The sequence below is a fragment of the Chinchilla lanigera genome, unplaced genomic scaffold (assembly GCF_000276665.1).
Source record: "Chinchilla lanigera isolate Chin_1 unplaced genomic scaffold, ChiLan1.0 scaffold00082, whole genome shotgun sequence".
NCBI lineage: Eukaryota > Metazoa > Chordata > Mammalia > Rodentia > Chinchillidae > Chinchilla > Chinchilla lanigera.
Window position 1 is genome coordinate 9,186,387 of NW_004955483.1, and position 27,862 is coordinate 9,214,248.

Sequence of the window (27,862 nt, forward strand, 5' to 3'; positions counted from 1 at the left end):
GTCTTCATGAGGTGACAGGATTTTTGCTTCCCTCAAACAACACATCCTCTCCCAAGTAAGGTGTGCCGTTGAGGGATCGTAACAAACTGACCGAGTGAGACCGGCTCTGCTGACAGACCCCTTACAAGCTTGTCTGGTTAGAATTTACCTGTATTAACCTTATAGACATGAAGCCCTCCATAGCATGACCTACATGTTACATTTACTGCTTTTTCACAATCAACATGAGAGCAGTCGTAACACAATGAAAAAAACCATTGGATGGACTGCATTAAGATAATGCGTCCTTGTTGTCCCTTAATATTTTAATACAGTTTTTCAGCAAGAGGTAATACCTGGTAGTGTTTATTAAAAGCAAGATGGATTTTAGCTTGGCAGGAATACTAGAATTCTTTCATCAGTATGAAAAATATGTTCAAATAATTTGCTGTAATTTTTTTTAATGAGTAAAGAGGCGTTTATTTTTTGGTTGCAAATCAAACTCTGTTGCATAAAAGTTTTTCTAAGGATTCTACTATTTAGTAGGAAGATTCCCATTTTAGTGCAAGCTTGGCTGTTTGGGACTTAGAACTATGCTATGTTTAAGTTACTTCCATATTCCTACAAACATATGAATAATTTACAAAGATGAAGAAGAACCACGTCTAACTAAATCTAAAAGTGTCATATACTGGATGCATGGGTGCATGCCTGTAATCCCAGCACTCTGGCAGGCTGAGGCAGGAGGACCTCAAGCTCCAGCCCAGTTCGAGCAACTTAGTGAGACCCTATCTCAAAACTGAGAAAAAAGAGGGTTGGGGCTTGGATGTAGGTCACTGCGAAGATTCCAAGTTCAAACCTTAGTACCTCAAAAAAAAAAAAAAAAAACCACTTATAAGGTCTTATATGTGTAAATTTATATAGTCATTTGCATAATCACATTTACATATGTATTTTATAGTTACATGTATTTGTATATGTAAATATAGTGTGCACCCTCTATAGAAATGATTTGGGGAACTCTTTTAGGAACCAGCTGTATGATTTGAAGTTCTATCAAATGGAGTGATATTTCCAATGATCATTATTTGGTCTCTAAGAATAAGTAATAATGCGGTCAAAGTGTATGTGTCTACTTTTATCTTCTATCTCTTGTTTTTTGGCTTAGAAACAAATTTATGTTGAAACAATGTACCAGTGAACCTCCAAATGTGAGAAAAACAGGACACTTTGTTGCAATTTGTCCATTGTCTCAAGACGTGCTATAAAAATATGGGAACTAGAAGCATCTTGGCAAATGTAGCATCAGTGTGTCACTGATTTAAAAGTTTGAGTATTCTAAGTATTCTTTTGAGCGACAGCTCTTACTAGAGGAATTGGCACCAGCTAAGAAAATGTACAGTTTAATACTTTAGAGCAAATAATTGCTTAGGATGCCTTAAATAGCACAGGAAATGTGTAGAGTGTTTACTTGACATTTGCTATATTGAACACTAATACTGAAACAGATTCTTCGACCACAGAGAATGCCAGTGTAGGTGGGGTGGGGGTAGATGGGAGAAAAAGCCAGAGAAAAAACAGTCAACATGATTAGATAAAAAGTAAATGGCAAATGAGTTTTTTCATGATGTGGAGATACCAGAAAAATAAATGCCTGTGTGTTGGGTCCAGTGGTCTTGGAGTGTGCTGGCACAAAGTGAAGGATGTGGAACTCTCTGGGATTAGGTTTCTCTGCAGAATGGCTGCCTTCACCCAGCACCAAAGCCCTGCAGTCTCCAGGTGATCTGGTTTATTTTTCAAAGTCCTGAAAACAAGAAGAATAACCTCCCTTTTATTAAAAAACAAAACAAAACAAAAAAAAACAAGAAGAAGAAGAAGAAGAAGAAGAAGAAAATTCCTCTTGCTATCTGTTGAATCTGCACATGCTTGTGAACTTTTTTTTTTAAATGACAGTCCTGGTGCCCTCATTTCTCAGTGTGGCTCAGTATTTCTTGAGGTTTTGGTCCCTTGAATGCTTCTTGCACTTTACTTTTGTCTTCTCCCTTCTCTGGACTGTTACTGTTCATGTGGGTCTTATCTTAGCATGAGATCTGGGGTAGTTTAGTACAGCTCAGAACTCCACAGCTCTTTTTTTTTGTATGAACTGCTTAGGATGCGTTGTGACTCTGTTGCATTTAATAGGAAGAAGTAGGAGATAGTTTAGGCTGTTGAGCCTTTTTCCATTTGTAGGTTTGAGTTAGCGCTGCAGTGTCTTTAAGGGAATTTAAATGCATCTGGTAAGAACCAATTGGCACACACGATGGGCTCGGGAATGTGAAATTGTGCAATGCTAATGAAATTTGTTAAAAGCTCCATCCTTCTATCTCGTCAACATGAGCTGCTTTGGAATACTCAAGGGAATTTTGAAAACAACCATCAGAAGTCAGAACTTCACCCTGCAGGTTAGCCCGGCCTCTAAAACACTAAGCTGAGGAAAGGCTGTATTTATGGCTTTTCCACTGATTTGAGATTTGACCTTGAATAAATCGTGCTTAACTTCTCAATGCCTCAATTAGCTTTTGAAGGATATGTGTGGTTGTGTGTGGCCTGTGGGAAGGCAATAACTGAAGTTCACAACAGGAGGACTTAAGGGAAAATTTTATTAGAAAAGAGCTGTGGGCATGAATGTAACCCTTATGTAGGGGGCTATTTGTGAACAGGCTTGGTATGTGCGGCTCCTCAGAAAGGTAGGGGGTTTTCTTGTAACCATCTTAATATACTTTTAGAATTAAAATTTATACAAGTATATATTGTTTTATATTATGTCATGTTTACTACATATATGTATTGGTTTATCTTTTAACTCCAGAAAGTTTTGTGTTCAGACATCTTCTACCTGTCATGGGATTTTTATTTATAATGTTACCACTTAAATTGTAATCAAGAGGAAACAAATTTCCTTTAATATGCAAAGATCTTTGATTTTATTTTGCAGCAGAAAGTCTAAGCCAGTTCTTTAAAAAGCTGCCTTCGGGATGATCTAGGTGGATTGTTCATTCATTTGGAGAGAAGGGAGGAAAGTCATCAGTATTTATTGAGTACCTACTCTGTGTCAGATACATTGCTAAAGTGTGTCACGTACATATCCTTAACTGGATTTAAGTTCGAAGTGTCTTCCTTTGATAGTGTAACAGGGCTCAGTTGGGAGGGTCAGAATCCATAGGAAAGAAATGAAATATACCCATTGCTACTGGTAATTAAAAGGAGGACTTTTTAGTTAGTAGCACGCAAAGCTGCACATTATAATGTGGAACTATGAGGTCCTCATAAACCACTTGCTGGTAGGTCTCCAGCTCTGAGACCTCTCCACAGGGGTGAGCTGCATTGCAACATGGGGCTAAACCACATCTCCCTGGTTAAGTCATTTCAGTCGTTGCCTCATTTAAGTTGCATTATTGTAAAAAGGATGTAGGCTGTACATGTTGCAGTGCCTCAAATTTGAGCCGAAGAATACTGGCTTTGAATGTATTCAGAGCTTGGCTCCAGAGTCCTGGCTGCAGTAAATACAAAAGCCAACAGCTCCAAGTTTAGATGAGAAAACATTTCAAAGAAAGCCAGAGAAGGCTTATATATTTAACACAATATTCATGACTCACTTTCTCTTTGCTCTCTTGGTCCAGCCGTTATTCATTCACGGCGCACCCCACAGGAAGGCTCCTTTTGAAGTTCCTTTTGGCTGGTTTGCAAGACATATAAATATACACCTTGGGAGAATACGGGTGAAAGAGACGAGACAGAGGTCATCATTTTTAATCCTTGTGCTGCCGATAACAAACTATATGACCAGATACTTGGACAGCAAGGGAGGATGTTTTTAAAATTTGTTCTCAGCTGCCAGGAGGCAGTTATCATTCTGTAAAAGGACTTGTTTCAGAGTTTCTCAGAAGCCTGCAGCATTTGAGCTGTGGAGGGTTCCTGCAGGACCTTCTGGGTGGATCAACCCTAATGGGGTATAAGGGGGTACAACAACATGTTCACAAGGCTTAGCAGTTATGCGGATTGAACTGTCACACCATAGTCCATCAGTGTGTGCAATTATTGTGAGTCAATTAAAAATAAAAACATCATTTAAAAAAGGATCCTTAGCGGTTAGGGCTAGAGAGCTGGAAGAACTGAAAGGAGTAAAAGTTAGGTGATGAGGAGGAGGCAGCCAAGCTACACAGAAGCTGCCACCATTCTTGGAAGGTTGTGCCTGGCTGTTTGGTTGTAGCTGGTTGTACCGGAATTGTGTGTCACTTGTGGTTTGAATGCCAGCCCCACCATTGACCTTCTTGGCCAATTCTTTGTGCCACAGTGTCTTCCTCTGAAGAGTGTGAGACGGTCCTCCATGTACAGGCTACATGAATCAGCGTGTATACCAGTCCCAGAAGATTGCGCTGGGCAGTTAGAAAGTGCTGTTGACACTACTTACTATTATCACGCCTCTCTTCTTTGGTGTTTTTTAATTTGTGTTGCATTTAGGGTGAGATAGCAGGCACATGGGCAATGGAGGTGGTGGGGAGGGCGGGAGGAAAATCTAGGGCTGCAGAAAGTGTGGCAGAGCCTGGTTTTTACGCCAGGTCTCAGACTTTGCCTCTACATATCCTGTTTATTTCTGACCACCCAGCTCTGTTCATATTACTCCAGATCCCTCCCCTCCCCTGTCTATGTTGTACCCTGCTGTCCCTATCCAGAAGGAGGCTTTTCCTCTCTAGGACACAAAGGTTTCTGCAACTGCTGCAGTCCAGATGAACCTCCCTGCTTGCTGCTCTCAGTCCCAAGTATCTGTCTACACAGCTCCTTTGACCGTGTCATTCATTGATCTGTCTTGTCGCGTAGATACCTTGTTTTCTCCAGGTCCTCTCCTTGGAGACCTTCTCCTTCTCTCAGCATCCAGGGTGGCATGGCAGGGAAGGGACCATTATCCTCTCCAGCCCTGTCTCTGTCATAAACACAGCATGCTTAAGATTTTTGACTTCTGGAAGCTTCAGAACCTTCTCATACAAAATGAGGGTCTAGGTGAAGTGACCTCCACATTTGTCCCTGCAGATTTCTTGTGCTGGAGTGTGGTAGCTGGTGGAGAGATGCACGTGGGATGAATGAATGAAGGTACTATCTCCCGCTGCTCAGTTATAGCTTCAATTACATTCGTGCTCAGTAGCTCATCTGCTTGGCGAAGGGAAGAAATGGTCTCAGTGATGGATTTCTCATTTTTGGTGCAGCGAAGTTTTGTTCATTTTGGAGTCTAGATTCTTGTCCACATTGAGTTCATATTTACATTAGTAACGTCTATAAAGAAATGCTTTTCTACGCTAAAGCTAATATAAATAATGGTGCAGCCTAATAACTGTTAGACACATAAAAATGTGTTTTTAAGCACTTTAGAAGCCTGTACATGCAGCTTATTATATGTGTTATAAAATTATGTAAAGTATAATTATATACGCTCTTCTGGTTCATTCATGAAATAATCGGATCATTTACAAGTTCGTCTATGAATACTTAAGAGATTTAAAACTATCTCTTCTGAATACTTTGTAACTTGTAGTGGTCTTCCTATTTGTATCAAGTGTCTTCTCTGAACCCTATTTACTGAGTATGTACTATTATTTTTTGGTATCTTAAAAGAATTGGAAGAGATGCTGGTTGAAATCTTCAACATCAAATCCCACTTTGGTTTTTTTTTTTTTTTTCCCCCGGTACCGGGAAGCGAACTCATGACCTTGCGCTTGCCAGGCAGGCGCTATGCCGCTGAGCTAAATCCCCAGCCCCCAAATCCCACTTTGGAATTATGTTTTTTTTTTTTTTCTAATAACAATGTCAGGCTCCCAAATTATTGCTCTTTATCATATCTAATGCATCTCTTTGCTCTATATTTACTGATATTTGAATGTTTTAAACAATTTGGAAGATCTTGAATGTGTTGCTCTTAATTTACTTAATTAACTTAATTGACTGGGGGGGTTCGACTTGGCAGTTTATGTTTACAACCCTCCGTACATAATATAACCTCAGAGCAGTAACTTCAGAACTGAGAAGGATTTGGGAAGGTAAATTACTGTCTTTTAAAACTATTATTTCTTTTTGGAAAAGGATAGCTTTTATACTACTTGTCATAGTAGTTCAGACCAAAGAGCAAGCATGTTTGGTGTGTAATTAGCCTCCAGAGCGCTTGAACTCTTTGAAGATCCACCTGAAGTAGAACCCTGTTAAGAGATTGTTCTTTGTCCTACAGAATCACGTTCAAGAGGCCTTAGTAATTTGCTTTTAAAAATGCTAATTGCCACGATCCTCAAAGAGTTCTACCTTAGCGTTTTAATTTAGCATTGTCACTAAGGTAGATATAAAAATCTCTCAGTGTTATTGGACAGAACCCATGAATAGAGTGTAGGAAGCACCTTCCTAGGGCGCCATGTTAGTATGATGACGGAGCCCTATATTATGACCAAAAGGAGAAGGAACATGGGTATCCTGGGGAGGGAAACTGGCCAGCTTGTGGGGCAGAGAAATATCAGTTCCTTTATTTAGCAAATATTTACCGATCAGCCTTTTGTAAGAATTTGCTCTTTGGGTGCTTGGATCTGAAAATTTTAGATCTGTATTTATTCAGTCTTTTCTCTTAGACCTATTTACACTTTACTTAAATGCTCCCTTCCCCCTCTTTTTTCTGTTAAAATAGCGCAGGAAGATGTTGGAGTAAACGTAGTCAACTTGTGTGGAGAAGGTTCTCTGCCTTATGTGGGCACGAATCAATATTACGGGACAGAATGAGGAAGTAGTAGGTTCTGGCTAACTCTCCACGGGTGCCAGCGATTGTTGACCTCACTGATTCTGGGAAAGGTAAAAAGAGTTTCAAACAAGTTATTTTAACTAAGAAGATCTTCTAAATTTGGTTTCTGATGTGATAACTGGGTGGAGCTGTGCTTGTTTCACCTCAACCAGTTTACCCTGACTTAAATGGGGGAGAGTTTCTGAAGCCTCTGTCTCCTCAGCATGAGTCATCTCCATGTTGCTGAGACATTTTCTAGCCTTTATTGCTGTGTGTAGTTCAAGCTTTTCTCTGGATGTTTTGACTCCTTAAGAAACTCGCAATAACAAATTAACAATCACACTCCTCTGGAATGAAAACATGTAGTAGTGGAGTAATAAATAGCAGTTCTGGGAGCCTGAATAAACAGAAAACTCAACTCTCATACTGGTGAAGGCTGTAGAGGAGTCCAGTGTCCAACATATCCCAGGAAGAACACCACTTAAAGCAAAAAAGACACGAATTTTCTTTTCCGCTGTATTTTCTGACAGGTTGTGTTGTAAAACCACATAGCCACTTTCATTCTCCAAAACTTAGTAATTTTAGACATCCTGCCTGCCTGATCTTCAGTGAATTTTTTTGTAGCCCTGGGTATTCAACCCAAGGCCTTCACATTGAGTTCCATTGTCAGCCACCAGTATTTTTTTTTTTTTTTTTAATTTTTGAGACAAGATTTTGCTAAGCTACTCAAGCTGGGTGTGCACTTTTGATCCTCTTTTCCTCAGCCTCCTGGAGTGCTGAGATTGCAGCTCTCACTGCTCTGCCTGGTTATAAGTGGACCATAACGTAGGTAACAGGTCAGACATTAAGATAAGGTGCAGCATTTTTTTGGGGAACTTAGGTTGGTCTGGGCTTTTTCACTTTCTTTCTCTGGAGAAACCAGGAATAGTAACAAGAAAGTACTGCCTGGCTGCTGTGATCCCCACAGAGCCTAGCTCTGAATGGTTGTCACTGCAGTCCATGTACAGCCCAGGGCTGAGTAGTTGTCCCATTGGGGTTTTTAGGTGACTGCTTCTAACACATCCATGAGGTCGCATGTGCCGGGTGTTCATGTAGTTCTTTGTTGGTGGAGAGTCCATTTGTAGGGGTGAACTCTGAGTTGTAGTAGAGGCCAACATCGTGAAAATCTGCTCTCTTCTTCTTTGCTATACATGCTTGGAAGGAAACTCAGATGTCCACAGAATCTGAAGAATGTGGGCTTTGAAATTCCAACTAATCAAGATGTCTAAACAATGCTCAGAGACTTCACGAATTTTCTTTCTGTTCACAGACACTGAGGAATCGGGACTTAGTGACTTTTCTTTCCCTCTCCTTGCCTGTTCCAGTTTCTTATGAAGTTTGCACAAATTTAGACAAGCTGCCCTGCACAGGGGTCCACGGCTCACTCTGTGCCTAAGGCAGTGGAGTCCTCTCCTCACCTGGCTGGAAAAGCTGATGGGGCAAAACTTCAGTCTGAGGCTTGTGAGTCAGACAGAGGGAAAGATCGAAATGTTATTAACATGAGAAAAATCTTTTGAACATGAAGTCATCATGCTTGAGGTTACTTTGAACTTTCCTCATAGTCTCTTTTATGATTTGTACTAGAATCAACATGCTTCAGCTTTGTGCTAAAGAGCACCATTGAGTAAAATTGGACATGCAGTTGGAATTGCAGGATCACCGGAGACTTTCATACTGTAGAAACGCTGTGCTGTGATAAAGATTTACTTGGCTTGTGGGCTGATTTTTAATGGCTTTTGAGTTCAGGAATTTTGAAAAGTCAGATTCTTTGTAATTTAAATTTCCTTCTAAGCAAGGAAGTACACTATGTTATTAATTTTAAAAATATATATACTTAGAAGTTAAAATTGTGTAATTATCTTAATGCTCCAGAGCTTCTTTTGTGACTAAACATTGGAACTTACTCTGTTGAATGAGGGGAATTTGTCCAGAAAAGCTTAAGGAAATTTAGCCTACGCAGGGAGATTTGCTACATGTATAAATAAAGGTTTAGCTAAAGGGGGGATACACACACAATTTTATTTTATCTATGAAAGATCGTATTTGAGTTTTGACTCTTTGTCCTCTTTTTAGGATTAAGTAATAATTACAGCTTTTGGTAGTTAACTTATAGTAGTAGATTTTTTGCAAGCTGGCTGTAAGTAATTGGACTCACCTCAATTGCACAAAGACAGGTTTTTTTTAATTTACAAATATACTTTTTATAAGTGTAAATGTCCCTAGAGATGGTGTACCTGGAATCTTAAAATAGGAATAAAAGTAATAAAGTATGCCACTCTGTCTTAGAAGGAATGACCTCTCCCATTGGAAGATAACTTTAAATAACTCAAAGTTTAGAATTTTTAGTTGAAATAATTTGTAAATCATGGCAGTGGCTTTTAATCCGTAAGTAGAATTCTCCCTTATTTCTGAGAAGTGTGCATAAATGTTTATAAGAACATAGCCTTGAATATTTTAAGTGTAGCAAACCAACAATAAGGACAGTTTTATGCATGATAACATACATTCAGAGTTGCTAGGTAAAAATGCCTTGCTCCTTTTTTGGAAGAGAATTCTTGTGTGCTTGTGCTCTCGTGCCTGCGCATGTGTGAGCTTTAAACTCTTAAACATAACAGATCTTTGGGACCAGAGTGACAAACCTGTAACTACCTACACTGGATCCCCTGAGTAAAAAAAAAAAAAACACAACCATCAATATATTTCAGCCTTAGTGAGTTAGATGCATTGACTTACTAAAGAACATAAGAAATAATGTCTTAGTTTTTATTGTAGGAAATATGATTACTGTTTGGTAAAGCTGATATGCAGTCAGGCTGGATAACTGTTTTGACTCAGAGACTATAACATGACATGCTTTCCTTCCATGCCTGTAAATTTTTCCAATTATTTTGGATTTTTTTTTTCATTATTTACTATGAGCTCAGCAGTCACGTATACAAAGCCAACAAAAGCAATCGTTAGATGGCTTCATGTACAGAATCTGTTTTATTGAGCAGAAAGGGAAAAAACCCCTCTTGTTTGTAATTAGACTATAATCAGTAAGCCCTTCCATTGGCTTTCATCCATTTAAATATATTTTTTTCTTTTGTAACTTCACACATGCCAAGCGTATAAATGCACTTTGAATTTAAAACAGAACATTTTAGTAAAACTGGAAACTCAATATTTCATTTACTCATAAAGTTTCTAATCGTTCCCGTTTGCTGGGCTTTGAGCCCTTTCTCAGCACCAGGAGGCCGTGGTTCGTGCATATACCTCATCTTGCTGATTCCTGACTGCTCCCTGCTGTGGCCGGTCCGGAGGGGCCTGAGCAAGGCGTGCTTGGAGCTGCGGCCTCCATTCTCTCCTTTTCCCAGCCTGAGTCCATGCTGGGTGGTTTGGAAGGTAACACACCTTCCTGGCACCTCACCTGCAGGCTGGCTCCAAGGAGAACTGTGTGCAGGAGAGCAGGCGGGGGGCTTTGCGAAGTTTGTCCTTTCCTGCCGCTGCTAGAAGGCAGTTGGCCGTTCTCCATTTCTGGCCTCTGAACTTTTCCAGAAATGGTAGCACAGCATGACATTGTATGTATAGATATTTCTCTGGGGAGAAGTTTGTAGCTCTCATCGGATCCGCAAAGAGTCCTCTGTTCTTGAACAGTCTGTAAGAACCACATTCATTAAGAATTGAGAGAATGTGGACATCTGAGGAAAACTGGTAAAAGAAATACTAACGAAGAGTTACAGCAGACAACATTTTTCAATCTATTAAAAATAATCACGACATGGCTGCATGTTGAGTTGTGTTAAGTCAACATTGCAAATATACCTGGCCCATGCTTCAAATATATTTTATTTTGAAATAATGGAAAAATGATGTGTGGGAACTTGTAGCATCAAGGTTCGGAGGGAGGGCTAGATACCCATAGTCTTGATGATAGTGCCTGATTTTTATCTGTTAGAAATTGCTCAGCATGAGACAAAGGAGGTCCATCTGGGGGAACATGTGTGACTGGGTAAAGACAAACAGCAACCTTGAAAGCCCAGGCTTCTGCTTAGCGTTTGTATCAAGAGGTCTGCAGAGCAGGAGTAGTTTGGAAGTGAGAAGCCCATTATTCTCGGGGTGTGTTGAGCACAAACATATTCTTATACATCTGCACAACATTTGACGGTCTGCAAAATGAGCTTGATAAGAACATCCTGTCTGGGTTCTAGCAGTTACTCTAAGGGCACCATTTCTGGCTTGAACAGTAGCCAAAAAATGACTTTGTTGGATAAGTTACCTCAGCTGCTTCTCCTAGCAGCCCTGTAGATAGAGCAGGTTGTATCATTTTTGCTTACAGGGTGGAGGGGGCCACTGCTTATCTAAGGTCACATGGCCCATAGGTAAAGGATTTAGGTCTACTCTTGCATGCTTTAGGTTGACCCAACTAGCAAAGGTAGAAAAACCAAATCTTGATCAATTGGGTTTTAATACAAAAGAGTTGGAGAAGTCGTAAACCTGTGATATTCTCAAAAATACTAGTAATGTGGTTGATGTACCATAGAGAAAGATCTTAAGCCAGTACATCCGCGTGGTCCTATCATGTGACTTTTTCACAGTTTGGTGGAAGGCTACAAAAATAATTCATTCATTTTCTCTCTGTCTCTGTCTCTGTCTGTCTGTTTGTCTGTCTGTCTTTCTCCTTTTCTCTGTCTCTCCACTGAGAGAGAGGGAGAATTGAACCCAGGGCCTTTGCGGTGAGCTACCTCCCCAGTACTTTTTATTTTTTATTTTGAGAGAGGCTCTTGATAAGTCACTAATTTTCCCAGGTGATATAACAAGGAACAAAATGATCTAACTTCCTGTCCACAGAGCAGACCTTTTCTGAGGGGTGACAGATGACAAGCAATTGAGCAAAGTAGTTCCGGACTAGAAAATAGAGCAGGGTGTGTTAGTGGAGAGTGATACTGGGGCTGGGAATTTATTTTACTTGGCGGAGTCAGGGAAAGCCTCTCATGGGATGGTATGGACTTCTCTGCAGAGACCTTAGGAAGGTGCTGGACCCCCATCTTCTAGAAGCTGGAGGTGGTGAAGAAGGGGAAGAGCCTTGTGGGCTGTACTGTGTCCTTCTTTGTCTCTTAAAAGAGTCCTGGTCATTGGATTTAGGCCCTACTGGGTAAAGCCAGGATGATCTCACCTCGAGATCCTTACTTACCTCTGCAATGATCTCCTTTTCATCACAAGGTCATATTCACAAATTCTGGGATAGAATTACAATTTTGGGAGACACTACCATTCAACTCATTACAGGAAACATTGAAAGTTTTTTTTCAATGAAAGAATGATAGCATCCACTGTGTTCTAAAAAGGTCACTCTGATGCTGTGTGGAGCGCGGTTGTAGGTGGACAGAGAATCAACCCAGGAAACCATGTGGGGGCTCTTGGAGTGACCGAGATGAGAAGTGGCGGGGAGAGAGATGGACAGAGGCAGATTTCAGTTCTGTATCACAGGAGGAGAGATGAGCTGAGGATGGGTTAGAAGCAGCAGGTAAGGAAAGGAATGCAAAATACCTGCTAGGTAGATAACAGTGTCCTTCACTGAGAAGGAAAAGACTGGTTCAGGGCCAAGCTGGGACCATGCTGGTGACATCTCTATGAACTCTGAGGAGTGGAGATGTTAGGCCTCAGTTTATTTTTTTATTTTTTGGGTTTTTTTTTTTTCCGGTACTGGGAATCGAACTCACGACCTTTTGCTTGCCAGGAAGGCGCTGTGCCGCTGAGCTAAATCTCCAGCCCCTAGGCCTTAGTTTAGATATACAGATCTGCAGCCCAGTGGATATGTAGCCATGAGTGTTGCCAAAATGGAGACAGTAGAACTGAAAGCCATGGGGCTGGACACCCTCATCCAGGCTGCCAGGGGGTCTTCCTGGGGTGAAGACCTCCACTCTTTAGTCCTTCACTATTGTGAAGGTCCCTGGGCGGGTGTCCATCAGTTGCAATCTCATCCCAAGCCCCTGACATAAATGTCAGAGCCTAAAAGAGAGAAAGGTGGGATCCAGGCCATCAGGGGAGCCTGTGTCCAGTGTCATGGACTATCACAGAGGCCACTGTGTACTTGATTTTCATTTCATTATTACCATTGGTTTCTTTTTAATCTTGCATTCTAAGCCTGACAGGCCTGATTGGCAGATTTGCTGTCTGATTTTTCCAGTTTTAGATTATATGCTTTTTCTTCAAGCCCTCTTCATTTATTAACCTACATTCATCTTTTTAATTTTAATGCACCAATCAATAATTATTTCACTTGACAGTTTTTGACAGTCTGCTGCTACATTTAGCTGCTTAGCATGAATTCAAAAGGTGATCTATCAATTTGTACAAATGGAGCAAAGTTGCTCTTTCTTCCCGTGCTTTGAGGAACCGTAGAAAAATATGCCTGTTTACTATGCCCTGGGGAATTTTTGATGTAGAATACATAATAGCTTTCTTTATAAGAAAATAGAGGACTATAAAGTACAGTTATTAAGAAAATTTCTGCCATGTAGCAATTTTCTTCCAAGTCCATTGGAAAGGCCAGGTTTTTCATGGGGATTGGTATTGTGGAGCTCACCTTTTGTCATTAGACAGGTATTCCTGAGTATTCTTTGTGCATACAGCATTGTTCTAATGTTATGGGAAATAAATATAGAGTCGCCAAGTAATCTGGTGGTCAGAGAAACTAACCCAGTCCCCAAATTATAATGCTTAGGAAAACCGAGAAAAGGACAATTTTCTCTTCCTACATGTCTGCACTAAACGATAATCTTATGTGGAAATTCCAAGTGAAGGGCATGATCATCTTTGCCCGTGTTTGTGAACACACTGCAGTCAGTGCTGATCCCTCGCTTCAGACTTAACAGCAGGGAGAGATGTTCTTTCTCACTAAAATCAGTGCTAAGATTCTTGGCACTTCAGATGGTCTCCTCTGTAGCTGTTGGTTTACATTTTGATAATTTACCAGAGAGCATATAGTATTTAGTTCCGGATTCTGGATTGTGCAACTGAACATAGCCTTCCCAGCGAAAGGCGTGGCAGATGTGAAAGCGAGCCTTCTCCTTGGGAACTAGGCGCTTGATTACTCTACCAAGTCTTGTCTGGGTATGAGATGACCCAAAGGTTACAAGTTCTGGAAGAGAAGGAGAAAAACAGATCATGTCGCTTCTGACGGGAAAGGAGGTACTTCATCTTCCTGCTTCTTTGTGGTTAGTTTTGTTTTCCTTCTTGGGCTGGGGTACTTGGCCTTGTATTTCCTGGCAGGATTTAGGGAAGCAGGTGCTGACCTTCTGGTGCACTCTTGTATTCTACCCTAAGCATATTATTAGTAGGCACCATTCACTGCCTTTTTTTTTTTTCTTTTTTGTGCCTAAGAATTTTCTGACTTCTATACTGAACCTTTGTGTTTCAGCTTAATAGAGCAAGAGTTAGCATATTTTGGACAACACTGATCCTACCCCATGCTATAGTGTATATTTTTTTTGAATACCCAAACTGTTTATTGCACTGTGTTGTGGCAACTATTCCAGTCACTAATTGGCACTATGGTTATTTGGCTGTTGCTCTTATTTACTTTGCTCTGGTGTTTCGATTACTTAATTAAATCGGGTGCCAGTTTCCCTGCTATATAGGCATAGGGAGGCAAACAGAAAATTGAAGCACCAAGCTCTTTGGCTTCGTTGTCCTAAGAAGCACTTGAAATCAGGTGAATCAGGTGAAAATGAGTTGATCCAGAAGAGGGGTAAGTCGTGATGTCAGAGAGGCCTGGCTAGATTCACACACACCAGACCCTCCACCCACAGCCCCTGCTTTGGAGATCAGAGATGGCTTCAGGTCTGTGTTCGGGACTTGCCCTGCTGACTCAGAGGGCTATGCAGCACCTGGACCTGGGTTGCTCGATTATGCCAGTGTCTTAATTCTCGGAGGGAAACATCGCTAACATATTCTCAGGCACATTCTCTGTCTCTGGCAAGCTACATGGGAATGTAAATCATAATTGGAAGCTGCTTTGTTGGTTTGTTTTGAGAAACGGCTGCTCTTTGCTTGCAAGTATCAGTAATAGTCACAGGGCACAATGTCCCTGAGAAAGACCTGCATGGTGCACGAGGAATTAGCCGAGGGTGTGGAGCGCATTGACAGTGGAGCAGGACCAGCCTGCCATAGGAGGCTGCTCTGTTCATCTCAGGAGAAGGATGACTTTTCCTACAGGATCAGGAGCATTTCAGCATTTGACCCCTCTGGTCATTTTCCTAAGGAGGCCTCACCGGCAAAGCTATCTTCTTCCCCAACCCTGTGGACACTGGATTTAATGGCTCTATTCTATAATCCCTGCCTGACCCTCTTTTTGAGGACATCTTCTTTTCTTAAATATATAAATATATTTTATCCAGTTCTGGTAGGGGCAGGAATGGCAGTTGTGCTGGGAATTATCTTCCATCAGTTGACTTTGTAGGGCTGTAGCAGAAAGTGCCCCCACCCCACAGCAAGTATACTTCAGTTTCTTAGTTGCCCAGGTAATAGTTCCTCTTGCAGTTCTGGTTGCTCCTGTCTCTTATAACGGCCGATCTCTGTGATGCACAGCTGGTCACTATGATGCATATTGTAAGAACCAATCCCCAATTAACAAGCCATTCTGCCTCTGTACTTCCTGCTTGCTTATCTCATATAAGCCCTAGACCACCAGAGATCAGGACCTGATATTCTGGGAATGATTTTGATCAGTGCCTGTTAAGGTAAATAAATCTGCCTCCAAATCCTGGGTGCCATTTTGGTGTTTCTGTTTGCCTTTGCATGTTTACATTCTAATTCCCTGAATTTCATTCTTACATTCAACCACCAGTCTCTTTTTCCCATTTCCAAGTTCCTGTGGGGAAGTGATAATCCTCCCTGAGCCCTGGATATGCCCCTCGGAGGCTTTGGGATGGTCACCGGATTATACCTTTGTAACAAGCTCTGTGAGCCGCGTAGTGGCATGGATGAGTTTATCCACACCAACAGTAGATCAACTCCATGGGACAAATCGAATCTACTGCCCTTTTTGCAAATAAAATTTTAGTAGAACACAGCCACAAGCTTTTATCTGATGTCTATAGCTATTTTCGTATGACACTGGCAGAATTTATTTGCCTGTTTTGCAATAGGCCAACAAAACCTAGGATATTTACTATCTGGTCCTTGTCAGTAAATGCTTGGCAACCCTAGTCTATACCTTTGCAAGTCATGAAGTTGCAGCAGAGAAAACCAGAAGCTCCTCCTCTCCTGCACCAACTGACTAAAAAAATGGAGGGAAACAGAAGGGATGCAACTTGCCCAAGTTTACAGAGCCAGTGAGTGGGAAAGCCAGGGCTTAAGCTCAGCTCTTCCAACTCCTATGATATTATTTGTCTCCTGCTTTTGGCAAAGGAACTTTGCGAGTTCTAAATCTTACGGATAATCAGCCATTCCCACACTGAAACACAGCTTCTTTTAGGGATAGTAGCACTTTCCTGAACTGACTTCCCCAGGTCAGATTTATTAATTTTATTAATCTCATTTAGTAATCTTAGTAGCCAGCTTGGCATTGATATTCATTTATTAATCTTACAGACAGTACCTCCCACACGTTAGGAATGGGGATAAGTGATAGGGATTCAATGAACAAGCCCCAACCTTGCCCTCAGGAAATCTGGAGGGAGAAGAGCCTTCCGGTATCTCCACATCCTTTGATTTGCAGTGTGTTCAGTGTTATGTTAGGGTGGAATGCAGGAGGCTCCCATCATGCCAGGAAAGACTATGAAAATTCAGCCTTGAGCAGGCAGGATGGGGTCAGGCGTGGCTCCTCGGTGTTGTACAAGTTGAGTTGTGTCTTGGAGTAGACAGAGTTCTGAAGGCAGAGAATTGCGGCAAAAGGGCTGAGACTCTCTAGACATGAGTGAGCCTGGTGTCCTGGAAGGATGTGGACCTGGAGCCTTGGACCTTCTTGTCTACCAGGACAAGAAGTAGACAGAGTATGTAGTGAGCCGAAGATGGAAGAGATACAGGGGAAGTGGGTTGGAGACAATTGTGAAGCCCATGACATTTCTTGGAGAGGAAAAATTTTACCTAGTCTTCCAGAGGTTCTAATATGTTCTTTGAAAAAAGGATCCACACATCCACAGATGAACTGGGCATGTGGATTTACCACTAGTGCAGAAATAGGAGCTTTTTTTCAAATATATATGCCTGAGATTGTGATTCCTCAACCAAAAACCTATTTAAAATATTACTAAATTATTTGATTATTGTATATCTTCTTGGTATGTTTTGATCATTGTATATCTTCTTGATCAATAGAGAGTAAGGATCAAACATCTATGGCTCAAAGTCTGCAACTTTTTTTATTTCAAATAAAATTGTGGGGAGTTGTTCCTGTCGGCAGCAGAAGTCATGACATTTTTTGAGTTGACAAAAAGTATAAGGTCCAGAGTCAAGCTGCTCTGAATTTTACTAGCTACGTGAATTTGAGCAAGTTATCTAATGTCAGTAGTCTAAGAGTCTTTATCTCTAACATTAAAATAATAATTATTTTATTCTTAAGATTGCTATAAAGTATGATAATTTATGAAAAGCATGTGGTATGGGTCAGGTACAAGGGATGTGCTCAGTAGTATAAGCCATTTTTAAGTTTTAAGTTTGCGTGGCATGTGCAGATGTTTCTTAGAGCTGGCTCAGTGAGGAAGACGAGTTTCAACAGGAAGCTGTTTGACTTGTTTTTATCTGAGTGAGAAATAATGGGGTCTGGGTCAGGGTACTGAGAGAGGGAATGTCCACTTCAGGTGATGGTCTGGAAAGTGAAAGCATTTATATTCTGTTCATGCCCAGAGAAATAGAAAAGGCAGTGAAAAGAGTTGCATGAGACCCGGTTCTGTGACTTTCTGGCACAGAATAGGTGAACTATCTGGCAAAGTGTATGGCTTGTAACTTCTGAGATTAATCTAGGTAAGGAGGTACCCAGGGTACCTTTTAAAAATTAATTTAATTAATTATAAGCCCTCATCAGAACATGAGAAAATGAGTTACAAAGTAAGTGTATGGTTCCTTCATTATAGGAATATGGCCCTACACTTTAACTTCCACCTACAATAGTGCTTTCATAAAAATACATGCATGACAACATATAATATATCCCACATGTTAAAAAATTGTGTAACATGGACATTTTATTAAATACTCATATATCTGTGCTTAGACAGGATAAATGGTAAATGTTGAGCTGGGATATTTTTATTTACTTTGTTATTTCTATAGTTTTTAAAATGAATATATTTTATTATCATGATTATTATTAATTATTATTATTATTACTATTATTATTATTTTGTGGTAATGAGGCTTGAACCCAGCACATTCATACTGAGATACATCCCTAGCCTTTTTCTTTCTTTCTTTCCTTCTTTCTTTCTTTCTTTCTTTCCTTTCTTTCTTCTTATTTTTAACTTAAGATAGGGGTCTCATTAAGTCACTAAGTTGCCTAGGTTGGGCTCTAACATTCCATCCTCTTGCCTCAGCCTCCCAGAGTGCTGGTTTACAGATGTGTGCCACTATATCCAGCTATATTATTATTACTACTACTATTACTATTACCATTACTATTACTATTACATTACTATTATTTTTACTAGGCAGTCCTGGGGATGGAACACAGGGCCTTGTTCATGTTAACCAAGTGCTGTAAGACTGAGCTACACTCCCCAACCCTATAGATTTTTTTTTTTTTTAATGGTAGCACTATGGAAAATACCCACAGAAAGGAATGCATTGGAAAAGTAAGGGAGTTTGCCCTCCTTATTTTGGGGGAGCTGTTGTGCAGACACGTGGTGGAGGGTGCTCTCCTCTCTGCATTTCATTTCAGTCAGCTGGTGCCCTTCTAAATCGGGGAGTACGGGGGCTGACTCGGAAAGGTGGGTGGTAGTGAGAAAGGAGAGTAGCAGTCGTATGTGCTGCTGGGACCAGTCAAGATCTATTACATTTGATTGAATTTTCAAATGTTAAATTAGAGTCTGGGCTAAGGCTGGAACATATGATTCATCACTTCTCCATCTGCAAATTCTCACCATGCGGGTGTGTGCAGGAGTACCCTGCCGAGGGGCGGACTCTCACCTGAGGCAGCAGGACCGCCCATCCAGAAGCCCGGATGGTGAGTCTGCTCCTGTGACTTCCTTTTGTAATTGACTAAGTCATTAACCTCCCTGACTCCAGCTTCTTCATTGTGAATGAGGGATAATCATATCCGTTCTGACTACCTCAGAGGGCTCCTTTGAATATGCATTCTCAATGAGCTATAAAGTGCTGCGCATAGAGTATTTTTATTTCTTTCCTGTTTTTTCACTACTAGGGACATTAAGCTGCATCCCAGACCTTCTTACTTTTTAGAGACAGGGTCTTGCTAACTCACCAAAGTGGCCCCCTGCCTCAGCCTCTAGGCTAGCTAGGATTATAGACGTGTGCCATTGTGCCTTGCAGCACACTTGCTTTTAGGATGGTTATGGGAAAGTGACACAGGCTTTCTGGACCCTGGGACCCGGAAGGCGTGGCCAGTGAGCCGTAACTCTTTGTGAATCTTGTGCCCTGGAGAGATACGGTGTTTGGAAACTTAGGTAAGAGGAGTGGACCTTTGGGTGTTGGTTGTCAGCAGTGAACAAGCATCACCACCACGAAGGGCTTGTTAAAACGCAGATTCCCGCTCCCTGGTCCAGTTGTTGTGACTTAACAGGTCTGGGGTGGGGCATTTCTAGCAGATTCCTTGCTGGTGCTTGTGCTGCTGGCGCCACACTTGAAGCGTGAGGGGCGAGCAGGTGAAAGAACGGTATGTGAGGTGAAAAAGTATCCAGCTGAATTTTATACACACACACACACACAGACACACATGTGCGCGCTCTCTGAAACATGTAACCAAACTGGGTGCTGTTCTCTGGCATCCTTCCCTTCTCTGGAATATTTTGTTCTCTTTCTTCGTACTTCAGCCAGTAGAAACAAGATGTGACTCTCAGCTTGAGGGGTTACACAGAAATGACCTGATCATACAGACAAACCATTTCTCCAAGACGTCAGCGTATTGTCACACATGCACACGCCAGGGGCCAGTGGTGTTCCTTGGCTTTGTTCTTCTTTTCAAAAATTTCGTGAGTAAGCACATTTTATAGGCATGTCTCCGAAAGCTATTCCTGTAAACCCAGTGTTTGTCAATTAAAATAGAGGAAGTGGGGCTGATGAACTCAATCTTACTGAAACTTACTCTTGGAGCGTTCTCTCCAGACGCAGAATTTGGACCGGATCCCTCCTCCTCTTTCTCGTCACTCCATTGTTTGCTGAAGTTTAATTTGCTGGCGTGGTATTTTTTTTTCAGCTGGGGTTAATACTTCTACACGATTCTTTCACTAGAGGGGATGATTAAGAGAGGGAAAGTTGGCATTAATTGCTTCATCAACTGTGCGCATGAGTCATCTCCCGCTTGTCTTAGTAATTCATCTGGAAGGAGGAGAAGTGTTATCTCTGGTTCCTGAGGCCAGATTGGGCTCTAGTTAACTAAGATGCTCCCTCAGAGGGACTTGTGATCAGAAGAGTTTCATTCACTTACTGAGGGAATGAATAGACTGTGAATCTCATTATCCTAGCATGTAGACATAAATATATAAATGGCAAATTGCAATTACTTCCTGAAGCTTATTAGTGATCAGATGCCACAGGCGGGTGGGATGTCAGCCCTAGGAGGGCACTATACTGAAACTGGTTGATTAAAAACATGAAAACAAAGAAGTTTGCTCTGGTTCCCACCTTCACCAAGTTCTGCTGGCCTAGCTTCCCCTGTGAGTAACACAGGTGTTGAGGGAGGAAGAGGGCAATTTCCAAATAAAATGCCTTTGGTTCTTTGGGGGATGTAACGTGGTGGCTGGGTTATTTGGAAACATAATTTTAGGTCTCTGGTTTCCAACTTCTTAATATTCAGTGCTCTCTGGTCTTCCTGTTGGGCTCAAACCTTCCTCTTCTGACTCGGTCTTCTCTGTTTCTCTTCTCACTATGGCAGGCCGACCTTTTCTCACTTACTGGCTCCCTTGCACGGCCTTTCCCCCTCAGGCGTGATCACTGTTCCTTTGCACAGAAGTGGCTATCCCCGAGTGAGCCTCCATCTTTCTTCTAACTGATATATTCATTTGTCTCCTGGGAGAACTTACAGTACATACATGCGATGTACACATTGAGGAATGCACACAAGGCTAAAACCACTGCCTTAATCAAGTGTAGGTGATTTCTATTATCCCAAAGACAGTCCTCGTGTCCCTTTTAGTTGGTTCCTATCTCTCTCTCTCTCTGTAATTGGCCTCTGCTCTGAGTTTTCATCATAAGAGAGCTTTGTCTGCTTTGGAACATCACACAAATGGAGTCATCCACTATGTCCCTTTGGACATCTGCTTTCTTCAGTTCAGCATATTTTTAAGGTTCATTCTTATTGGTACATGTATCACCAGCTCATCACTTTAAAATATGCATATTCTACAGCTTATCCATTCACTTGTTCATGGATAGTTGGGGTTGTTTCCATGTTTTGACTATTGTGAAGAAAGCAGCTATAAACACTCATCTGCAGGTCTTTTGGTGGACATATGTTTTCATTTCTTTTTGGAGTAGAATTGCTAGGATTTAGGGTTAGTGTGTAATTTTACAAGAAGTTGCCAGCTGTCTAAAGTGACTGTAGCATTCAATGCTCCTTCCATGAGTGTACGAACATTTCAGCCACTCCATATCCTCACTAACATTTGATGTCATCCTCTTTCATTTTAGCCGTCCTGTGATTGTGAAGTAGTATCATGTGGTTTTGATTGAATTTCCTGATGACTAAGAATGTTGAGCATCTTTTTCATGTGTTTGTTGGCCGCCTGTGTATCTTCTGTGTACTGCTGTTCAATTCCTTTGATCATCTTAAAAACTGGATTGAACTGGAAGACCCATTTTGATGTATTCTGGGTATGTCTTTAGTCAGATGTATGTACTACATGTTTTCTACAATGTATGGCTTACCTTTTTATTTTTAGAACTGTTTTTGGGTAAGTAAAGAGTTTTTAATGAAGCCCAATTTATCTTTTCAGAATAAATGCTTTTTAAAGTTTCTTTATAAAATTTTTATCTACCCTTTGATTACTAAGAATTTTCCTGTGTTTTTCCTTAAAAACATTCTAGTGTAGTATTAACATTCTACTAAGTCTGTATGCTCAGCCTAATGTTAGAATTCTAGTTTAGCCTATGATCCATCTCAAACTGATTTTAATATATATTTTTGATAGATTCCTTATAGTTTTCTACATTAAAAAATCACATTGTCTGTGACACTTTTACTGTTTCCTCTCCAATCTTTATGCTTCTCAATTTATTTTCTTTCTTTATTGCACTCTCTGGGACCTTCAGGAAAGTGTCGAATAAATTAGCCAGGGTAGATAAACATACCTTTTTCCTTTTCTTAAGGGAAGAGTATTTACTGTTTCACTGTTAAATAGTTGTCCTTTATTGGATTGATCAAATTTCCTTTTATTGTGAATTTTATAAAAATTTTTGGTTTGCTTTTGTCAGAAATGTGTGTGGAATTTATGCACTTATTTTTTCTGCCTCTCTGAAATGCCACTTTTTTTCTCTGTTATATAGTGAATCACATCAATTGATTTTAAATATTAAGCACACTAAGATGGCTAGCATCAAAACAATGATAACAACAACAAAAAAAAAAAAACAAAAGAACAAGTGTTGATGAAGATATGGAGAAACTGGAGCTGTTTAGTACTATTGGTAGGAATGTAAGTGGAACAGCCACTGGGGAAAACAGTATGGCAATTTCTCAAAAAATTATAAATAATTTTACTGTATGCTGCAGGGTTCTGGATAGATACCCCAAAGAACTGAAAGCAAAAAGTCTTGAAGAAATATTTTTACACCTACATGCAAAAAGCATTACTCATAATAGCTAAAATGTGGACGCAGTACCAATGTTCATGAAGATGAAAAGATAAGCCAAAGCTGATATGTAAAGCCTTAAGAATGAAAGACATTCTGACATGTGCTATGTTGTGAATAAACCTTGATGGTGTTACTTTAAGTCAAATACATAAGTCACACAAAAATTCTAATTTAGGATTCCATTTCTGTTAGGTAACTGAAGTAGTCAAAATCACAGACACAAAGTACAATGGCTGTTGTCCCAGGCGAAGTCCAGTGAGGAATGGAGAGTTATTATGTAATAGGCATGGAGTTTCTATTTTACAAAAGGACAGAGTTCTGGAAATCAATGGTGGTGATGGTTACACAGCATTATGAATATATTTAATACCCCTGGACTACACAAAAAAAACCAGTTAAGATGCCGAATTTTGTTATATGTATTTTATCATAACAAAAAATAATGAATCAAAAAGAGTATTTTGTCATTGTTAAATTACCATTTTCATCTAATGCTAGAATTGTTTTGCTAATATTTTGTTAAATATTTTTGCAACTCTGTCCATTAAGAGTATTTGAATAAATGTTATCCTGTGTAGTTCCTCCCAGGTTTTGGTGTTGATAATTATGCCAGACTTATAAAATGTGCTGGTGGAGCATTCCTAGTTTTGCTATTTTCTCAAATAATTTGTATAAGATTGGTTTCATTTCTTTTCAAAGTAGAGCTGAGGATGTAGCTCAGTGCTAGGGCACATATCTTGTCTGCTTGAAGCCCTGAATTCGGTCCCCAACACTGCCAAAAATAAAATATAAAATAAAGGAAAGAAGGAAAGAAAGAAGGAAGGAAGGAAGGAAGGAAGGAAGGAAGGAAGGAAGGAAGGAAGAAAAAAGGAAAGATGGAAGGAAAGAAAAAGAAAATTAATGAAAATTTAACAGTGAAACCATGAAATCGGTTAGGCCTGGAATTTTCATTGTATGAAGATTTGAAGAGATTCCAACTTAATTTCTAAAAGGTATCGTATAGCATAATGTCCATTTTGGTGTACAGTTCTGAACCTGAACACTTGTGTAGCACTGCCTAAGTACTACTATAATCAGGATACTGAACAGTTGTATCACAGTCATCCCTATTTAGATAATGAATTCAGTTTGCTAACAAATAGCAAACTATTCAAATTTTCTGTTTATTCTTGGTTGCATTTTAGCAAGTAATATCTTCTACTTTTTCAAGAAATGTTTCTTTTCATGTAGGTTGTCCAATATGTTGACACAAAATTGTTCCAACGTTTTTTCATTATCTGTTGAATGTAGGATCTACCCCCTTTTCCTTTCTAGTACTGGTAATTTCATTTCCTTGTCTTTGTGACTGGTCTTGCTAGCTGTTAATCAATTTTAGTAAACTTTTCCATAAACTACTTTTGTTTTTTATTTCATTGATTTCTACCCCTATCTTTATTATATTCTTTTTTGTGTGTTTACTGTAAGCTTAGTTTAAGGTATTCTTTTATTTTAAAGGTATTCTTTAATTTACTCTTGAATTATTATGAAGTGGTCCTGGTCCTTTAATTCTGTAGATTCTCTTTGCCTAAATGTCCACTGATATTTCTATGGTAGTAACAGTTGTACACTGTTCAGACTCCAGCCAAGAACTAGTAGTGAACACTCGTGTTTTAGCTGCACCACACAAATGTAAACATATAATATCTTTCTTATTACTTAATTCAGTTTTATAATTCTCATTTTATTTCCTCCAGAGGCTGTTTAGTAGTAAGTGCTTTTAATCCTCAGACTATAGGGAATGTTTTGAGCTTTCCTTGGCTTGATTGCTGACTACATTTCTTGCCTAATTTTCTCTGTAACTGTTGGTTTAAATGTTTCTAGGCCACTTTGTTAGATGCATATATGTTCATGATCATAAAATCTTCATATTAATTGGTCCCTTTGTCCGTATAGAATGTCCCTCATGGTATTTATGATACTTTTTACCTTAAATTTCCTTTTGTCTGATGTTCACAGTGCTCGCTTGGCTTTTGTTTTTAATTTTGTTTATATTTTGTTTTTTAATCCTTTATTTTGAATTTCATTGTATACTTTAATTTTAGGTGGGTCACTGTCCCCACATATACTATATATAGCTCTAAGTTCACTAGTTTCGGCTAGATTACTGACTATATGCCCAATATACTTATGATGATAATTTTTATTTAGACATTTTAGCTCTACTTAATGTTTTATATTTGCCATTTATTTTGTTCCTTTCTTCCCTTTCTTCCTTCCTTGGGATAGATTTTTTTGTTTTGTCTTAAAAAATAAATACATTTTATTCTTATGGTTTTTGCCTTAACATAAACTTAGATATAAGCATCGTTGCATTATTGTCTAAAACTTGTCAATCATGTTATTGTTCTCCAACACTTACATCCTAGCCATTGGATCGCTCTTCTTTCAATCCACTCTTGTTGTAAAGGGTAAGAGACTTAACCTCCCTCTTTCCTCCAAGAGTCTCGGATGCAGATGGTAGATGATGGGCATTAATGACATCATCAATGCATGGGCTCCAGCCTTCATATCTTCCCTACCTCATGTGGAACCAGAGGGGACTTGGTACTTAGAGAAAATCCATTCTTTGGGTTAAGGGGAGGCCGTGCTTGATTGGGATCATGGTGAAGTCTATTGGGACCATGAAATCACACTGGGATCTTCTAGGGATCTATTGAAATAGTTTGGGAGACTTTAGAAAGTGCAGAGATTGGTGAGGTGATCAGTTGGTCTTGGCGTTTGGATTTGAGAAGGTTGAGAGAGAGAGAGAGAAGTTGATGGTGTCAAACTTGAGTGACAAATACATAGAATTTATGTATTTATTTTTACCCTATTGTTTTCTTTCCTGAATTCCAATCAGATGATTTCCTTTCAGGGTTGTACTGACAGGACTAAATAAAATAAAACGTGTCAGACACATGGTATGTATCCAGGTATAGAAATAGAAATATAAAAAATTGTAATGCTACCTTCCATATTTTTGTCTCAGATGACTGTACGAGTGGGGGTAAGGAAGCTACAAATGCCTAGGAGGAAGGGTGTGTGTGTGTGTGTGTGTGGAATGAGCACACTTGTGGTGATTTCACCTCTTGTTATTCTGAATATGAGTTGACACTGGAATATCTGAATAACAGATATTCAATCTACAAGTCTAAGCCTGGAAGGAGATAGAGATTTGAGAGTTATTAGTGAGACCATAGGAGCTCTTCCAGCTGGAATGATAAAGTGAGGAACAGAAGAGAACCCAGAGAAACATTTACAGCATGGAAACAGAGGAAGATTGATCCAGCAAACAGAGTTAGGAGGCCAGTTCTGACAGTAACTGGCTTATTTAACCTTGAGTAAAACATATAACTCTTCTAGGGACCTCTTTCTTCTGAGATCTCGCTCTCCCTTCAGCATTAAATCAACAGCTATTTCTTGAATATCTATAACATGCCAAATTCTGCTCTGGCTACTAAAGCACTAGATTAGACACGGTTACCTCTAGTACTGACGCCAGGCAGTAGATCCAACCCTTGCTCTCTGTTACAACAGAGCTCTGTTTTAGAACCACAGAGAGGGGCATCTGAGTCAGATTGACAGGTGGAAAGAGGAGTTAGGAAAGCCTTTCTGAGTACATGGCTTTCACACTAAGCTTCACAGAATGAGAAGTAGATCAAACAAGCGTTACAAAGGAATGGAGATAGTGTGTGCAAAGAAAGACAAAAGAAGAAGTGCAAGTGGTAGATGAATGGGCTGAACAGGCAACAGGAAGTTAGTAAGACTGTAGTAGAGTAAGGCTGACTGTCAGGGGCCTTGTGTGCCAAACGAAGGGATTGGATTGTCTCTAGCATGCATTGCACACCCATGGGAGGACTTCACACAGGGACGCGGAAGTCAGGTGTGTGTTTCAGAAATCTCATTCTTCTAGTTGCCCATATTTAACGTAAGGGACCAGGAGGTGGACAGGGAGACCGGAGAGGAAACAGTTATAGAAATCCAGGTGAACAATGAATATTTACTCAACAACCACAAAGCACGAGCTCCATGCTAACCACAGCTGTGTGTGCTGGGGCTCTGCCGTGGTCCGGGGCCGGCAGGGCCCTCTTCTTACTAATGATCCTGGGAGTGGCAGAATAGAAGCAGCTGGAGGACTTGATGGCTAGTCAACCACTGGAGATGAATAAGGAAGAAAAGTTTTTGATTTGGGCAACTGGAGCTGGGGGGACAAATGACACCACTCACTAAGATTGGGATTCCAGGAAAGAAAAGAGTGGGCCTCCAGGGGCAGGTGCCCAGCTTGCACCTGCATAAACAGGTCTGGATCTCAGAAAGAGCCCCTATGCCTTACTTATCCAGTGAAAACATTTGATCAGATGTTTAAGTTACTTGATTTTATTCTGTTCCATAATTCAGTTTGATCTCGGTCTACTAAGTGAGGACAGGCTTCCTTAAATATTTCTCCTAGTGTGGGAATGGGTAAAACAAGAGACTTGTTAGTAGTTATTGTAGGTAGATCTGAAATCCAGTGCCATCAATTTCATTTTGCATTTTCAATTGCTGCTTGACTTGCTGAGGGTAGTTGTGCTAATATTACTACTACTTGGATGCCCAGAATGCCCAGGTTGGTAGGATTTTTGGTTCTGACCTCTTCCTATACAAATGGAGAGCTGGCGGGGTTGTGGGTTTGCAAGGTCCCAGTAGGGCTTGAGGTTAGGGTTTTTGATTTGCCTGTTTTGTTTTTGCCCTGTGCCTTGTGTAGAGAGCATGGCAGAAAATTCTTTGGTATATGCTGATGCAGAAGTTGGGAAATTACTAAGCCTGACTGTGTAACTTTGAGACTTCATGTGAAAGTCAAGAAGATTTTGACTGCCATAGCTCTGGTGCAGGGAGATAATATCCTTGGGCGTCGCCCTTGAATCAAGCAGTCCCTTGCCCTCTGTACTCTCTGATCACTGTAAAGAATCACCATCTTCCCCAGGAGTAGGAGCTCATTGTGACACAACTTCAAAGAAAAAGTAAAAAGCACAGAAATCACCAAATGGAGTGTGGGAAGTACTTCTGTGGGTAAGAGTTTCAAGTGCAAGTGAAGAGATGTGTTGAAAG

The 27,862-nt window shown here is 40.3% G+C and overlaps 2 protein-coding genes across 7 annotated transcripts in view; one reads left to right on the top strand and one right to left on the bottom strand.

The window, feature by feature from the left end:
• Atxn1 (ataxin 1) overlaps positions 1–27,862 on the top strand; it is a 399,577-nt gene that overhangs the window by 26,510 nt on the left and 345,205 nt on the right. Inside the window, exon 1 of one of the 6 annotated variants that reach the window (XM_013503815.1) lies at positions 12,516–14,004. The exons of 4 other annotated variants lie outside the window; for them this stretch is intronic. The gene's annotated coding sequence lies outside the window, so the exon portion shown is untranslated. Of the gene's footprint in view, positions 1–12,515; positions 14,005–27,862 lie in introns of those variants that run through there. One more of the 6 variants, XM_013503817.1, reaches the window with a different exon arrangement.
• The window catches only part of LOC106146531 (translation initiation factor IF-2), a gene marked incomplete at its 3' end in the record, with an annotated part of 215,984 nt that overhangs the window by 25,497 nt on the left and 162,625 nt on the right, over positions 1–27,862 (bottom strand).